This window comes from Natrix helvetica, assembly GCF_964273705.1.
Source record: "Natrix helvetica genome assembly, chromosome: 1".
NCBI lineage: Eukaryota > Metazoa > Chordata > Lepidosauria > Squamata > Natricidae > Natrix > Natrix helvetica.
Window position 1 is genome coordinate 1,485,156 of NC_138548.1, and position 7,754 is coordinate 1,492,909.

General features: G+C 52.1%; 1 protein-coding gene across 1 annotated transcript in view; it reads right to left on the minus strand.

Annotated features, from left to right (window-relative positions):
* CERS4 (ceramide synthase 4) overlaps nt 1-4,204 on the minus strand; it is a 29,191-nt gene extending 24,987 nt beyond the window's left edge. The window contains exon 1 of the mRNA XM_081935583.1: nt 4,122-4,204. The gene's annotated coding sequence lies outside the window, so the exon portion shown is untranslated. The remainder of the gene's footprint in view (nt 1-4,121) is intronic.
* Between the last annotated feature and the right edge of the window lie 3,550 nt (nt 4,205-7,754).

A 7,754-nucleotide genomic window follows, 5' to 3' on the forward strand; every position in this document is an offset into this window, starting at 1 on the left:
AACTGCACTTCAGGGGAGATGGAATCCAGTACAGAATGAAAGTCCTGAAGTGCATTTCTCTTGACAAGGACAAACGTGTCGGCCAAGGTAGCGGCACCAAAATTTAGGCGTGTAGTTGTGTTCTGGTTTACGCAGGACTGTCTCTGCAATGACCCCTGACCTTGGAGAGCCCCTGGGTGTCCCTTTTGTTTGTTCACACATTTCTATTCTGACCCAGCCTTCGCAAGCAATGATGCTTCAATTGTCAAAAAATCCGGTAGATTTTTAAATTCATATTGCAAAGTTTGCATCTCTTTCTCCTCTTCCATCTTCTCTTTTTCTATCTCACTCTTTTCCTTCTTCCCCTCCATCTCCTCCTTCTTCTCTTTCTCCTTAATACAATATAATACAATAGCAGAGTTGGAAGGGACCTTGGAGGTCTTCCAGTCCAACCCCCTGCCTAGGCAGGAAACCCTATACCGTTTCAGACAGATGGCTATCCAACATCTTCTTAAAGACTTCCAGTGTTGGGGCATTCACAACTTCTGGAGGCAACTTCTGTTCCACTGATTAATTGTTCTAACTGTCAGGAAGTTTCTCCTCAGTTCTAAGTTGCTTCTCTCCTTGATTAGTTTCCACCCACTGCTACTTCTTCTACCCTCAGGTGTCCTGGAAAATAGTTTGACTCCCTCTTCTTTGGGGCAACCCCTGAGATATTGGAAGACTGCTATCATGTCTCCGCTAGTTCTTCTTTCTCTTAAGCTAAACATACCCAGTTCCTGCAACCGTTCTTCATATGTTTTAGTCTTCTTCTCCCTCTCCTTCTTTGTTTTCCATATTTGCCTTCTTCATCCTCTCCTTCTCTTCCATCTCCTTCTCCATCTTCTCTTTCTCCTTCTTCTACCTCTACATCATCTTCTCCTTCTCCATCTCCTCCTTCTCCTCCTTTTCATCTTCCCCTCCATCTTCCCCTTCTTCATCTCTCCTTCTTCTCCTTCTATTCCATCTTCTGGCTAGCGTCTACGTCTGCTTTTCCCTGAGAGCCGGCTTATTGATTTCCTTTGCTCTCCTCTCCTTTCCTCTCTGCATATATGCGATGTCCCCAGGGGTGGGATCCTACCAGTTTAACAACCAGTTCACTGAGTGCACACTTCATGTGCGCACCTTCTGCATTACTGCTGGGGAGGAAAACAACTGAGGCGTGGCAATCCACTCTGCCGTGCCTGTCAGCTGGGCTTCAGGAAAGGTGAGTATAGCACAGGGGCAGGTGGGCTCACCTGAAAGTCAGAGCAAACTGGTTCGCTCCTAGCTGATAGTCGGAGCTACTGTTTCGCTCGAACCCAGTCTCAACCGGTAGAATCCCACCCCTGGATGTGCCCCATCTGTTCCTCCCCATCAGGTCTGCATCCATATTTTCTTTTGGATCTTTGGCCTGACACACTTTCTATTATTCTGCTATGCATTTTCTATGGTGGGAAGATGGGAGGGGGGATTGTAGGAATTAGATGATATGTAGCCATAACAACATTCTTTCTAGAAAGCCAAGGTCATCCTTTGTCTTTGCACTTAACCAGATCTGGATGTGGGGAAGCTGCCAGCATGGCAGTGGGAGACTGGACCATGGGATGGACTTGTGGGTGGAGGGGCAAGATCTTGAACTTTCAACTGGGTGGGGAAAACCGGGAAGCTTTCAGATTTGGGTTTCCCCAGATGTGCCAACGTGGCTCTCTTAATAAATTGGAACTTTGAGCAATCCTTTGCCTTGGACTCTGATTTGCTTTTGTGTGTTATTTGAAACCCCGACACCCCATCACTCAGCTCAGGCCCCGAAGACAGCTGCCTCTCCACCTGGGGGAGGACGGAAGACTCTGTCTCCGATGCTGTTTCCTTATCAGAGCCTTACAATGCCTTCGAAGGCCTCCAAGGCTCCCCCTCCAACTCCTCCTCGTCTGACTCTGCAGTCAGCTGTGCTGGCAGCCGACAGGCCACTACAATTTCCCTTCTGAATGTGAAAGACGTTGCACTGACAATATTGAAATGGCTTCGTGATTTGTGTCCTGATTAGGTTGCTCTGATCCGTGTTCTTTCTTCGCCTAGTTTTCTACCTATTATTTCCAACCCTAAGTGGGGGGAGGGAGGGATGTGAACAGGGACGCCACATCAACGGAGGCCGTGATCTCATCAGGAACCACATTTAAGGCCTTGTCGTTCTGTCAGGAATAGTGCGGTACGAGACACCTTGAACGTATAACCTGGCTAAAGCGCCGCCCACGACACGGGAGCTTCTGGACCCCAACCCTCGAATGGCACAGGCACCTCATCCACGGCATTTCCGATAAGGCTTCGAATGGGGGCCCTGACGTGGGTCAGCATTGCGTATGTTGATTTCCCAAATTCAAATTCTAGGGGCGTTGGCCTGGATCCACTTGTGGCTCAGAGGTGGGTTCCTACCGGTACGGTATGTTTCAGCCGAATAGGTAGTCACTCCGGCTGACATGTGACCGTAGTACCGGTTCTATCCTCGGTGGCACCATCTTGATTTTCTGTTCTGCACATGGGCAGAACAATTTCCATTGGAAAAAATGTGACTTTTATTCCTTTTTTAATGTTGCGCGCATGCGCAAATTGTTTTAAGTGCAAAAGCGAAGTGAGCACGCATGCGCAAAATTTTTCGGCCACCGAACCAGTAGTAATGGTGGCAGGAACCCACCCTTATTGTGACCAGGTTGTCAGCATTCCAAATCTCATCCAGAATTAAATCAGAGTCCAAGGCATAGCTTTCCTCAAAGTCCCAATTTATTAAGAGAGCCATGTTGGTACATCTGTGGGAAACCTGAATCTGAAAGCTTCCTGGGTTTTCCCACCCAGTTGAAAGTTCAAGATCTTGTCCCCCCACCCCACCCACCAGCCCATCCCATGGTCCCATCTCCCACTGCCACGCTGGCAGTTCCACCCATCTAGTTCTGGTCAGGTGCAGAGGTGGAAAGACAAAGGATGACCTTGGGCTTCTAGAAAGGAATGTTTGATTTTGACAACAACACATTCTACTCCTTACTATTCCCCCCTCCATATCCCCCACTAATGAAGCAGCCTAGTAAAGAAAGAGAGAGAGAGACTGTTGGAGGCCGAAGATCCTCAAAGGGATTTGACTGCAGGCCTGACATAGGTGGGGATTCTAGGCTACGCGTGCTACCGGGGGGAGGGGCATGCAGAGCCCTCTCTGCAGGCGTCACCCTAGCTCAGCTCCGCTGCGCATGCGTGTGCGCCTCCCACCAGCCAGGTCTCTGCCATGCATGCATGGGGTGGGACGCATGCAGGAGATGCCCACGCATGAGTGGAGGTGGGTGACACACGCGCATCTATGGGGGGAATGCGAGGGGGTTCGATCCCACTTTTGGTCCCATAAGGCTTCAGGGAGGCCTGCTAGGCCCAAAAGGGAGCGCTGGGGGCAGGGCTGAAATCCAGCAGATTCTGAGCGGTTCTGGAGAGCCAGTAGCGGAACGTTTGAATAGTTCAGAGAATCGGCAAATGCTGCCCGTGGCTGGCCCCAGAGTGGGGAGGGGATGGGGATTTTCCCCTGCCATGCCCACCAAGCCACGCCCACAGAACCGGTAGTAAAGAAGAATTGAATTTCACCACTGGTTGGAGGCCTTGGCACATGGAGGCTTTGGCAGCGGCCGCTCTGGGCGTATGCTCTATGGTAGTACGCTCTGCCGGCAGCTGGCCCACAACCATAGAGCGTACACCCAGAGCGGCCACTGCCGGAAGACTCGGTTTGGAAGCTGCAGAAAAAGCCATGTGGCTGCAGCGGCCACGGAGGTCCCCTGGCTCTGCGGAGAGAGCTGGCCCAGGGCACCGTGAGGCTGGGAGCGTGTGAGCGAGAGCGAAACAGCCGCTCGCACAACCCCCATCTCCAGCCTTGCAAAGCGCCATTCACTGCCATTTCGAAGGCGCCAAGCTGCGACAACTTTGCCCATTTGGCTGTGCCCGTCTCTTTGGGAGCCCCCTCGCAAGAGAGCAGCTGCCCAGCAACACCAAAACAATAAACCCTCCCCTCATAATAAGCCCCAAGCCATATTTTGTGTGTAAAAAGAAAATAAGGCCCTGTCTTATTTTTGGGGAAACACGATATGTGTGCTTACCCTTATTTTGTTGTATTGGGTATTCGTTCTTCGGGAATTGCCCCCTCCCGAAAAAGACAGGTGCTGAGGCTAAGATCATTAATTGTAATCAAGAGGAAAACGAATCATCTGATGACACTTATGTTTGAGGAACCGTGGGAATGGGTTCTTTGCAGTGTAATAGGAGTTTTCGGATTGTGGGTGATATGTTTAGCAAATAAGATTTGGTTTTGTGGATTGCCCAAAGCTGATATTGCCCTTCCTCAAACTATATATAACCCCTGCCTTCTCCCTGACGCGGTGATTCAGTAGGCTAAAAAAATTGTGTTAGGAGAAGTTTTGCGTGAGGGGCAATTATGAGTTTTTTTGTGGCTCTGGCTGTTATTGGCAAAGGGCTTGCTAAATGATAATATCCTGAATAGTAGTTCCCAATGTCGCGAAAATACCCGAGCAAACCCCCCCCCCCCGGCTCTTGAAGAAAGATCCGAGGATGTTAAAAATCCCGGAGGACAGGGTGGGGAACAGGTCCGCTCCCGTCAACGGCGCATTATTTATGCTTGGGGACGGAACCGTAAGCCAATTCTGATGCCTCCAGCCAACTATCTGACAAACCCTGTAAGAAAAAGGGCAAAGCATAGGGCAAACGGACCCCTGCAACAATTGAGAAAAGGGGACTATATGTTAAAGAGTGTTGGAATTAGGTCAAAGCTTAATCAATCAGTCCGACCTTGCCCTGGGTCAAAAATGCTGGTTGTGTTTATCTGCTGGACCTTCATCTTATCATGCGGTTCCAGTTGAGCCAGATCTTCGGGGGGGGGGGGGAAACCAAAGCTACGATAGTCTTTGACAAGGGAGGGAGGTGAGGAACCAAAATGGCAGAAGTCACCCTCCTTGTGCATCAAACGATATCAGGAACCTGGCATTCCTGTGGGGTCACTGTCAGAGGAACAATGTCCATCTGAAATGTACCTTACCCCTAGGAAGACACTCGTGGATGTGAAATTAACTCGCAGCATGTCTCCCTCTGCTCACAAGCTCTTCCAACAGAAAGTCACTTTCTTGCTCCTGCCTCTACTCTCACTTAACCGTTGGGAGGCGAATCTGACTACTGGAAGTTGCCCAAGGCCATTCCAGCCACCCCGACTTCCCGTTTGGCTTTCGATTCAATCCACTACGGGATTTTGTGTTTACTTTCCCCCTGGAAACACCAGTTCCCAATATCTCTTTGAAGGTCCAGTCCTCAGAAATAAGCTAATGGACCCTAACAAAGAAGTTCCATTACAGCCACTGACTGGTATGTTCCTAGCAGGAACTTTACACATCTGGACTAATGAAAGGAACCTCCGAGCCCATGCCTTCTCCATGAACATCAGCGTATGTGTAGGAGAAAATGGAGTTTTCTTTCTACATGGGAGAAATGCCTATCTATGCTTACCCACTAATTGGACTGGCACATGCACTCTAATACACCTCCTCCCTAAAATGGGGGGTGGTAAGTGGGGAACAGGCTCTCCCTGTACCCCTCATGGGACATGTCCAGAAAAGAGTGCCACTCCTAATTCCTCTATTAGCAATCCTGGGAATAGGGGCAGCAGTTGGAACAGGTGTGGGTGGAATGACTCACTCCATCACACAGTTTAGGCAATTCTCAGAAGAATTCCAAGAACGCCTAAACCAAATTGCTGGCACCCTGGTTGAGGTCCAAGATCAAACAGATTCCTTGGCAGTAGTGGTTTTACAAAACCGGCGTGCCATAGACCTCTTAACTGCTGAAAAGGGTGGGCTATGTGTATTCCTGGGAGAAGATTGCTGTTTCTATATGAATAGATCAGGGACAGTCCGAGGGGTGGTTAAAGAACTACGGGACTGAGCTTCCTCAGTTGGTCAAGGACTGCAAGGGGCAGATGACTGGTTTTCTTGGCTACCGGGATCAGGTTGGATTAAACCAGGGGTGTCCAAACTTGGGAACTTTAAGACTTGTGGACTTCAACTCCCAGAATTCCCCAGCCAGCCATGTATAGGGTATAGGGTAAGGGAAAAGGTTCAAGTGAGGAATCCTGAGGAAGGGAAGGAAGCAATCCCCTGGGGGCCCCTCTGGCTGTGCCTGGAGGAGGGAGGTGCCAACGCAGCCCTTCCTGGGGGCTTCTCAGCCCAATGCCACAGTCCTGCCTGTCCAGATGCCCACCCCACCTGCCCTATGCCCAAAAGTGGGAGGGAGGGAAGGAGACACACTCTCTCTCTCTCTCTCTCTCACACACACACACACACACACACACAGAGCGAGAGCGAGAGCTCCAGCCTCCCCACCCTTTGGGAGCTTTCTCCCCACACCGGTCCCCCAACCGACCACAGCAGGCCCTTCCCTTCCCCAAGAACAAGAGGCTTCCTCCAGGGCCGTCTGGATGACCTCTGGGGGACCTCCTCCGGTTCCTCTGTGGGCTCCAAAAACTCCTACAAGCGATTAGAAGCCGGCTGATGAACTGACCCTTCCCCGAGTTCACACAGTACCCAGAAACCCGACTCACGGGACTGGGGGAAGCGACCCCCCACGACAGCCTCCCCCGAGGGACCCCCGGAGAAAAACCGGGTGCTCAGCCGGAGGAAGCGGCAACCCCTCCAGCTCGTGGCCGCTTCTGCCCGGCGAAGGGAGCAGCGGACGCAGGACGAGGATCTCTCTCTGCCCCTCCCCTGAAAATCAACCTGGATTTCCCCCTCCCACCCCCGGTTAGCCGCCTTCCCCATCATCCCCAGCCAGCCCTCCGAGAAAGGGCGATGGGAGTGGGGGTCCCACACGGGAGAAGAGCGGCGTCTTTCTTTTCCCTTTTCTCCGCTCGGCATCGCCTCTGCGCCCCTTTAAAGATGCGCAAGGGCAGGGGTCTCGTTTCCAAAGCATCCCCCACCCCGCCCGAAGCGAGAAGCCCCGGGACCCTTCGCCTCCTCCCCAAACCCGCCGCCTTGCCCCCAAATGGCACTCCAATTTCCCAGGGGGGGGAAGGAGGCCCCGGCTACTCCAGCCCTGTCGGGAAGAGCGAAATACGAATCGGGGCCCCTCCGGACTGATGCTCTCCAGGTACCCCAAGCCCTCCCCATCCCAATGCCAGACCTGCTGCCGCCGCCGCCGCGTCCTCGGATTGCTCTTTCGGGCGGCTCCGGTCGCTGACGGGGCGGCTTAGGGCGGATGGAGCTCAGCCGGGGCGGGGCCGGCCACTGAGCGTGGGCAGAGCACCCAGGGAGCTTCCGAGGCAGGGAGGGAGGGGCTGGCACTGACGGCTGGACCACTCAGCCGCCTCTGAGACCGGGCAGAAGACCAAGATGAAAGAGCAACAAAAATGATTAGGGGACTGGAGGCTGAAACCTACAGGTACAGATGAACAGGGTTGGAAGGGACCTTGGAGGTCATCTAGCCCAACCCCCTGCACAAGCTGGAGACCCTACACTATGTAGGAACTGGGCCTGACTACTCTAGGGAAGAGAAGGACCAGGGGAGACATGACAGCAGCCTTCCAATATTTGAGGGGCTGCCACAGAGACGAGTTAGTGGGTCAAGCTATTTTCCAAAGCACCCGAAGGCCACACAAGGAATAATCGATGGAAAATAAACAAGGAGAGAAGCAACCTTGAACCGAGGAGAAATTTCCTAACAGTGAGAATAAT